This window comes from Rattus norvegicus, chromosome 4 (genome assembly GCF_036323735.1).
Source record: "Rattus norvegicus strain BN/NHsdMcwi chromosome 4, GRCr8, whole genome shotgun sequence".
Classification (NCBI taxonomy): Eukaryota; Metazoa; Chordata; class Mammalia; order Rodentia; family Muridae; genus Rattus; species Rattus norvegicus.
In genome coordinates, this window is record NC_086022.1 from 61,118,015 (window position 1) to 61,127,649 (window position 9,635).

General features: G+C 47.2%; 1 protein-coding gene across 1 annotated transcript in view; it reads right to left on the reverse strand.

Moving 5' to 3' along the window:
- Nucleotides 1-9,635, reverse strand: part of Podxl (podocalyxin-like) — a 46,698-nt gene that overhangs the window by 15,581 nt on the left and 21,482 nt on the right.

Below are 9,635 nucleotides of genomic sequence, written 5' to 3' on the forward strand. Positions count from 1 at the left end.
GTTATAGCTAGTTTGGACACAAACTTGCCTGCGTGTGGAGATGAAGTAGAACTTCCAGGGGAAAAAAGATATGCGATTCTATATTTTAGGCAGGAAGACCAATTTGGCAATCAGCACAATCTGGCAAAGGGGATTTAGAATAGTGGCTAAGCATCGTGTATTTTTTAAGATTTATTTATTATTGTGTGTGTGTGTGTGTGTGTGTGTGTGTGTGTGTGTGTGTGTACACTGTTGCTGTCTTCAGGCACACCAGAAGAGGGCATCGGATCTCATTTACAGATGGTTGTAAGCCACCATGTGGTTGCTGGGAATTGAACTCAGGACCTCTGGAAGAGCAGTCAGTGCTCTTAACCGCTGAGCCCCAGCATCATGTATTCTTAAAGACCAATTGTGAGAGCTATATCGAATGACTCCTAGTTGCCAGGAGTCTATGCGCCCACAGACAAGTACCTCCAATGGAGTGCAGATTCCTCCTGTATAGGTGGCTTCATAGGAGCTGTACTGTCCCCAGCTCCAGAGGTCGGAAGCCAGCAGGGAGTCCCACATTTCTTCTTCCCTCATTTCCTCCTCAGTTCCTGGCACTCCTTGGCTACTAGCTGTGTCACTGAGCTCTCTGACTTATCGACACATGGCCTTTTCCTTTGTGTGCCCCTCTAGTTTTGCCAAGGGAGGGGAACAAGGAGTCCCAACCCAAGTCCTCATGGATACCGAGCAAAGACTTTACTCAGGGTCTGCCCTACTCCAGTGTGTTGCAGGATGTTTGATCACACTCTGAAACCTGTGACTGTAGTATTTACTGAAAAAAAAAATGTTTCCAGTTGTGGTGTGGCTCAGCCCTTAGGACACACTTTAATCCCAAACAAGGTGTGTGGTAAAGTTAGTTTATAGAAGGAAGCAGAGACTTTTGAAAGTGATGTCTAATTGAGAGGCAAAGTGATGAATCAGAGAAGGATTTGACGGAATAGGATATACCCGACCCTCATGAGAAGAGAAAGGGAAGCTACTTAAGAGAGCAGTGGAGAGGGGAAGGGGAGGGAGAGGGAGAGGGAGAGGGAGAGGGAGAGGGAGAGGGAGAGGGAGCGGGAGGTTTTTCGGGACAGTTGTATAGAGAGGTTGCAGAGAAAGAAGGGTAAACTTACTCAGCAGTAAATCTCAGAGGCTGAAAACATTGTAGGCCTAGATCAGATTATACAGAAGCTAGAAGCTTCCAGGACTAGGTGTAGGTTAGCAGACTGAGGCAGTAAACCTTAAAGGTGACAATTATATCAGGCAAATAAAAAATACAATAACACCAGTGTGATCTTACAGTAACCCGATTACACCTTAAATGACTGTGTATGCCTCAGGTCACATTCACAATGTTCGTGGTAAAGACTTGAATGTATCATTCTGGGATAACTACCTCCTAATCTAGTCCCCCACCCACCCCATATTCCATCAAACCTGTGACAGCTTGTTTGAAATATCAACTTGCCACAACCTTAGAAACCTCTAAGAAAGCTTCAACGGAGAGACTAGCCTGTAGGAATATCTGAACAATATTGTCTTGATGTAGGAAGATTCAGCCTATTGTGGGCAGCACCATTCCCTAGACAGGGGGTCCCAAGCGATGTAACACGGGAGAAAGTCAGTTAGCAACAGCAAAGAGGAAGTGAGGTCAACACTGTGTGCTTTAGGTAGGTTAGAAACAGTGTCAAATCCTCCTCTGAGGTAACCTGGGAAAGCCATTGGTCCACCATGACCATTTTACAGCCCAAATCTGTGAGTGCTAGAAAGCAGATTCATTTCTGAGAATTGTGGTCTCTGGGGACACTCTACATTTACTTTTAGGACTGGGCCTGCCTGGGAATCCCTTGGGTCTCATCCATCCTCCTCCTGATTTATTATTTAGTAGCATGTAGATTCGGTGGCAATGAGTGCACACCAGCAGCTCTGCGCTCCATACTTTGCTTACAGCCAGCATGTTCCGTGCATCTCACAGCTCTGAGGAAGGCATCTGAAGGTTGCTGCTACTGGAAACATGGCTTCGGGGAACACACACACACACACACACACACACACACACACACACCTAGAACATATGTGCTTTAGCCACCTACCTGCACTGTGGCCACACAGTCATGAGCCCTTGGAGCAGCCATGAGGTGACAGACAAAGAATCGATACACATGAGCCCTGGAGACCAATGGAAGTCAGACAGGCAGCCCCACCCCAGCCACATCCTCCCACTAGTGCAGCCATAGCCTCGTCCCTCAGTGCCCATACATGCTGGGTTCTATCTCTTTTCCTGCTCCTTCTAAACCACTGGCTTTAACCCTTCAGATACTGCAGGTGAAGCTCTTCACGGGGCCTAGAGGGTAAGAGCATGAAAGACTCTAGGGAAAGCTTTGGCCACTGGAAGAATGTTCTCTTCCAGCTCTCCTATAGGATCTCCCCTAATAGGCTAAGGGCCTGTAGCATTCTGCCCCTGGGTGGTATCGGACTGACATTACGTAGAAGAATCAGGCTAGACATGAGCATCCAACTAGGGGAAGATGAAGAACCACGCTTCCTAGGAAGCATCAGGCTTGGGCTTAGGGGAGCTCACCACGTAGTAGGTGGGCCTAGGCATGCTGAGGACAGGCCCACACTGCCACTATCCTGGTCTTTCTTTAGGACTGAGTCAACTCTTGTTTGAATTCTGTGGTGCCGTGGGTGGAATCCAGGGTCTGCGATTTGATCGTGAAAACTGAACAATGGGGTGAACTGGTAATGATAAAAAATCAATGAAACTGAAACTAAAATTCAACAGCAGCACCAAGCACACCAAACAGTTTTGTTTTGATTGGGTGTGTGTTGGGGGGGTGTCACTAGTAGCTCAGGCTAGCCTCAAACCTACCATATTCCCACCTTCTCCTGAGTAACTGAGACTACAAGTGGACAATGCAGTGCCCACTTGTAACGAGTAAAAGATAACTACAAAGTAGTGACAGTGTTACAAGGGTTCACCGGGACTGAGCCTTAGCTAACCTCTAGGGAGAGGAAGGGACAGGGGAAAGTCACACCCCCGATCCACAGTTTCCTGAGTGGGGCTTAATCAGAACATCAGAGAAGGTCCCCGCCCCTGCCCCACAATGCCAGCAAGGACCTTAACAATGGAATGAGTTGGTTAAATTGAAAAAGACTCTTTAAGAGCAGAAGAAAAAACAAAACAAAACAAAATACTATAGGCGCTAGAGAGATGGCTCAGCAGATTAGAGCAGTGGCTGCTCTTGCAGAAGACCTGGGTTCAATTCCCAGGACCCACATGGTGGCTCACATCTCTCTGTAACACCAATTCCAGGGAATCCGATTCTGGCCTCTTTGGGCACCAGGCATGCTCGTGGTATATAAGTCTAAATCTAAAATAACGTTGTTGTTTCTAAAGAACTACAGTCACGCAGGGAGACAGACAAACAGGCATTTCTGGAGTACACCCCAGCCTCTACTGAACTAAGGGTATCCATAGCAACAACAGAACTTAAACTCAACCCTGCTGGACCAATGCACCTTTCACGCTTAAGACATAGTCGATAGAGAAAAGGCTCTGACTGCCCATGGCAGCCTCTCATCTACTGTGCATGGTAGGACACGTTCTGTGACGTGACTCCCCTCAGTCTTGTTTTCAAGCCGCTCGTTCCCTATCCGGTTGCCTTCACATTGCATCCCCTCTGCAGGTCATCCTGTTCTTTTCCTTTCGCTTTGCTACACTGTTTCACCGGACAATTCTACTGTGAACAATGTTTCTAGGGGCATTTGTGTGTGTGTGTATTTTATGTGGGATGTATGTTTCTATTTCTCTAAGAGTAGAAATGCCAAGTTGTATGGAAACTCTGTTTAGCAACTTCATAAGCTATTTTCCAAAGTGGCTACCCAATATTACATAAGCCGGAGGGTTTGTTTTTGCTGTTGTTGTTGTTTTGTGGAACTTGCCTTTCTATATAGTCTCATTGAGTTCATCTGCCTTTGTCATGAGTATGGAGTGGTATCTCCGCGCCTGTTGATCAGCCAAACCCACGATACCTCAAAAGGACAGCACTCAATGACCAAGTGGAATTCTCATGCATAGCTCAGAATTTAAAAACAGAATAAAATATAAATCACCATACTAACAAAATAAAATAAAAAAACTATAATCATCTTATTCCCCATTTACTTTTGAAGATTGTTTTGTTTTTAATTCTGTGTACATGCTTGCGAGCATATACACATAATAAATGCAGGTGCCTCGAGTCCAGAAGAGGACATCGGATCCCCTGGAGCCGGCTTTGTGAGCTGTCTGACGTGGGGTGGGAACTGCACTTAGGTCCTCTGCAGAAAGTGCTCTTAACCACCGAGTCATCATCTCGACAGACCCCTTAAGACAGAAGGAGCAGGAGGGAGGGTGGCATGACAGTATGCAAATGAACTAGGAATAGAAGAAAATGTTCCTTACCTAATACATGAACGAATGAGGTCTCCAAATAAGCTTATGGCGTGCAGACACTGGGAGAGACAGGCTGGGTGCTTTGGGGGAAAACAGAGCGGGTCTTTCTTACCACGCTTACTGAATGCAAGTCCAGCCAACCCCACAAAGGGGGAGGTGCCCAAAGCAATAAAAGCATGGCAGCAGGGGCATGCCTATGACCAAAACACTCAGTAAGCTGAGGCAGGAGACTGCTGGGACTTTGAGGCCAATGTGGGCTACAGAGTGAGACCCCCCATCCCTCCAAAACAAAAAGAAAAAAATTGACAAAGATACATGAGCAGAAAATAAACAGACAAGATGCTCAACCTTAGTCGTTAGGCAAATCCAAATTAAAATTACAACGCACCATTACATATCTACTGGGACTGCTGAAAGCAAAGGTTAGGAGAGTGAACTCCATACGCAGTAGAAATGCAAATTAGGTCAGCACTTTGGAAAACAGGTTAGCCATTTATTTTAGTATTTTTTGCAGGACTGACAATTGAACCAGGGACCGGTGGGTTATGCTAGGCAAGCTCTCCATCACTGAGCTCTCTCTAGAGATCTTTGGCTTTTTAACATTTTTTAATCACTTACTCGTGGGCATACGAGTGTGCAAGGGCATGTGTGCACCACATAGCACACGTGGAAGTCAGAGGACAGCTCTCAGAATCTGAGCTCTCCTTCCTGTTGGTTCCAGAGATTGAACTCGGCTTCTCAGGCTTGACGACAATCACCTTCTCCCACCGAGCCACCTCGCTGACCCAGCCTTTGACTATTTTTTTCCTTTTTGGAGACAGTGTCTCACTACATACTCCAGGCTTTCTGTAACCTTGGAATCCCCTTTCTTCCCATTCAGAGTGCTGGGATTGCAGGCATGCAGCAACCCAGCAACTTAAAATATATACGTATGTGTGCGTGCATGCGTGCGTGCGTGTGTGCGTGCGCGCGCACACGCCATGTTTTTCCAAAATGAAAGAAGCCAAGAGGCTTAACAGTGTTTGGTCCACCTATGTGATATAATGCAAAAGGCAACGCTGTGGGGGCGGAGAACAGAAGGGCGGCTAGAGAGGCTGAAGAAGGGGAACGGCTATTCGAGGTTATTCGGGGGGCAACTGGAGCACTGTGGTGGTGGATGAGGATAAGCAGAGCCAAGCACCTCCAAGGCGTGGCTTCCTTGGTGCAAATGTGAGACTGAGTCAAGCGGGATGCTGAGGAAACCCCAGGACCAGCGAAGTCTACGGAAAATAAAGTTAGCCACATTCTAGACAAACCAATCACACGGCCTCGCTGCATGGTGGAGGGAACAACTTCCCTCTGCAGGAAGGAGAACTTGACTGAGATTCCCACGTTGTGTTCAATCAACTGTTCAGTCCAACTTTACAGATAAAGTCAGTTTGAAATTCATAGCCCATGCCTTTGGGCAAAACACACTTTTACCACTTAAAAAACGCAAAGTCCACAGTTCTCTGCAGATTTTAGTCAAAAGGCCACTCGCTGTTCAGACAAGTTGCAAACAAGCAAGAGAGAGTTGAATGAAGAAGCTAAACAAGTCCTTAAGTCCAGAGATGTCAGTATGAACTCAAGTTTTTACACCTCATTCATTCATTCATTTACTGTATTCATTCATTCATTCATTCATTGTATTCATTCACTCATTCATTGTATTCATTCACTCACTCATTCATTGGGTGGTCGGGAGTGCCTGGGCATGAGTTTAGAGGTCAGTAGACAACTTGCAGGAATCATCTCTCCTTCCACTGTGTGGTTTCTGGATCAAGCAGCTTGTCAGTCATGGCAGCAAGGCCCTTGACCCTCTGAGCCATCTTGCCAACTCACGAGCTCGCTTACTGTTAGGTGCAGTGAGATGGATGAACATCAATGACTGTGCGTTTTCTCGCTCTGCCCTGTGGCAGCACCTAGAAGGTCCGACAGAGTAGCAGCACACAAGCCGGGTCCAGACGCAGCCTAATGTCATCCTCCAGAAACACGCACCACCCAGAGCTCCTGGGGAATTGGTCTGCGCTTGCTTCTACTGCTGATGGAGGGGGGTGCAAGCTGAGCCCAGAACGTGGTGCGATGCCAGGTTAAATAAGGGGGAAAACAAGAAACAAAGAGCAAGTCCAAAAGACAGAAACCAGCCAAATGAGGGCTCCACTGGACGAGCCAGATGTGGGCCATTTGAAAACAACAATACTGCACCAGGTTGAGTACCTGGGGTGTGGGAGGCCATAAGTAAGCAAAGATCAAACCTCACAGGATCCCAGAGGGTCCAGTTATCCTCCTCCAAGAAGTCTGCAAAAGCAAACCCAAGAGAAGACAGACACACCGTGGACACTCCGCTTGAGACAATCTTCCCCAAAGGCTTTTTGCCGGATAGTTGGTCCCCACATGACGTAGGTCAGCAGATGACCAAAGGTGTGCCTTGGAGAGGTGTATCTTTGCCCTGTCGGGCCCCCTGTCTCTCCTCCCCTCCCTGAAGCTCTGCCTCACCACCAGCTCAGACTCACAGAGCCAAGTGACCATGAAACCCTCTGAAACCATGCGCCAAAATAAACATGTCTTCCTTTGGTTTTCTTATGCTGTTACAACAGAAAGCCACTAACACGAGGCATTTCACAGAAAAAAAAAAGAGAGAAACAGCACGTATAAGCCGTGAGCATGATGAAATGTCATTAGCTAAGGAAATGAAAGATAAGAGGAGGGTTTGACATTTTATATCCTCCTAACCAGTAAAACGTGTAAATCCAGACAAGGGGTAGGTAGCAAGAATATGGAGTAAAGGTCAGAATACAAGCGCAAAGGTAAACCCCATTGCTACCCGGAACCGCTGTCCACGTCCTTTGGTGCACGTACAAAGGAATGTGGCACAAAGTCAGCTCCAAGGGATGATGGAGGTGCCGATGGGTTAGCTCAGAGACTGATCTCTTCTTAAAAGCAAATGGCTAAGTGGAAATCTGCAGCATTTCACTATTATCAAGTAAGGCATGCACAAGTCTCTCATCCTACAACTTTTGATTGTACCACTCGCTGCTTACCCTAAGGAGTTCCAGAAACACCTCTACGGTTGCTTTTCTATTAGCCCCATATAGACAAGAATAAATGTTTATCAAGAGAGGCTGCAGTAAGATGTGATTGTATTCACATCCCTGAGTGCTATAGAACAGGAACATGAGTGAGTTATGCTTACATTTACAAGCATTAATTCATTGAAAAATAAAAAGCCCAGAAGCCTTCTTATTTGAAGGAGCAAGCACTTCACCTTCCAGCCAGCATCAGCAGGCTGCAACAGTAGTCCACTTAGCCTACATAGAGAGCCCATGCTCCAAAGGCAAGCAAAGACAACACATACTTCATTATAGGATCCTCAAATTGCCAAAATGTATCCTTAGGGATAGAAACGAGAAAATACTTGTTTAACTTTACAGAGATCCCAAAACTGCGTTCTGGGTTAATCGTTACCAATAGTGGGAAACAGAGACACCAAGGGTTTCTGCCATCTACTTTTCTGGCAAGAATAGCTGCTGAGCCATGAGCCTAGCAACATCTGGGCATGAGGGGTCCTGGAAAGCTCAATGTGCGGTGTGCAGAGAGAGGCACAGGGCAGTTGGAAGCCTCCCGCTGAGGGAGCCAGAGCACAGCTGGGAGTTCTAGGTGGAGGTGAGAAGAGCCTGCTCAGGCAGGAATCCTCTTTTGCACTGTGACTGGTCTCCTACTGTTTCACTGGGCCTTTGAGAGATAAAGAGAGCTACATTGGTCCCTGAACATGGGACATCTCTATCTTTGAAACGGCGAGGAAGAGGATGACAGATACAGACCTATGTCTGTAATTTGGGGATGGGGAGATTTTACACATGTCATTTCAAACGTTTACATTCGGGGCTCTCCGTGTGGTTCTCTAATGACAGCAGCAGCTACTGGGGTGGTGCTGAGGAAGTGAAGGAGGTGGGGAGGTTATGGGAGGTGAGGGAAGGGGTTAAGGAGTGCCCTGGGTTATGGTGGTGTACACCTTTAATCTCAGCACTCAGGAGGCATTGGCAGGCAGATCTGAGTTCGAGGCCAGGCTGATCTGCAAGGTGAGTTCCAGGACAGGTACACAGAGAAACCCTGTCTCTAAGTAAATAAGTAAATAAGTGCATAAACAAATAAATAAGAAATTCCCATTGGAAATAACAAACAAGAACCTGTTACCAGAGTGGTTCTCAAGCCCCAACCAGCATCAAAACTCCACGAGGGTTTGCAAAGCTCCAGTGCTTACACAGCTCTGGGAGAAATAGACTGTAGTATGACAACCTGCCCGTTTCTCGGATTCCCACTGTCGGATGCAGCTCGTCAGAGGACCACTTTCAGAAACGTTACACTAGACAAATAAGATGTGATCGTTGGGTAGCATTCGGGGGCAAAGTAAAGCACAATTCGTGAATGTTAAAATGAACCGAGTCAGCTGTGTGCCTCTGCTCCGGCAGGGGTCAGTTGCTTAGAAGCTGGGAGAGAAAGCAGAAGGCAAGGACAACCTGGAAAGGGGAGAGCAGGGGGCTGTGATGGAGGACCTGTGAACCCAGGGTGGCCAAAGAAGAAGATGGTTTGTAGAGCTCAATCTCTGTGAGTGATGTGGGTGCATGGTCAGCCCTCCCTAGAGACACAGTGGGCTTGGAGACAGCCCAGTGGTTAAGAACTCTAGTTGCCCTTGCAATGGACCTGGGTTCAGTTCCCAGCACTCATATAAGGAGTCTCGCAACCATCTATATAACTCCAGGTCTGACCTCCGCGGGCACCAGAAATGCACATGATGCTCATACAAGCAGACACATAAAATAAATCTAAAGAAAAAGAAAACAGGCGAACTTGCAACCCCAGTGAATGGTGCACCATAAAGATCCCTGGGTCTAGGAGACTTGAAAAGCATAGAAGGGTCTATGCAGGCTGTATGCAAAGGCTATGCCGTGTACTAAGCAACTGCACCAAGTGGGGGAAGGAAAGGGTCCGTCCTAGCACCAACCTCCTGCAGGTACCAAAGGATGGCTCTGCAAATGAGTTGGGACAGAGGGGCAGCATTCTACTCAGGGCTGGTGCTGAGATTCGAGGTGTGGAAGGGAAATGGCTGAATGAAACGCAGATGGAAAAGGGTTGGCAAATGGGCCAGAGACTGTTTCCCTGCTTATCTGAGAGG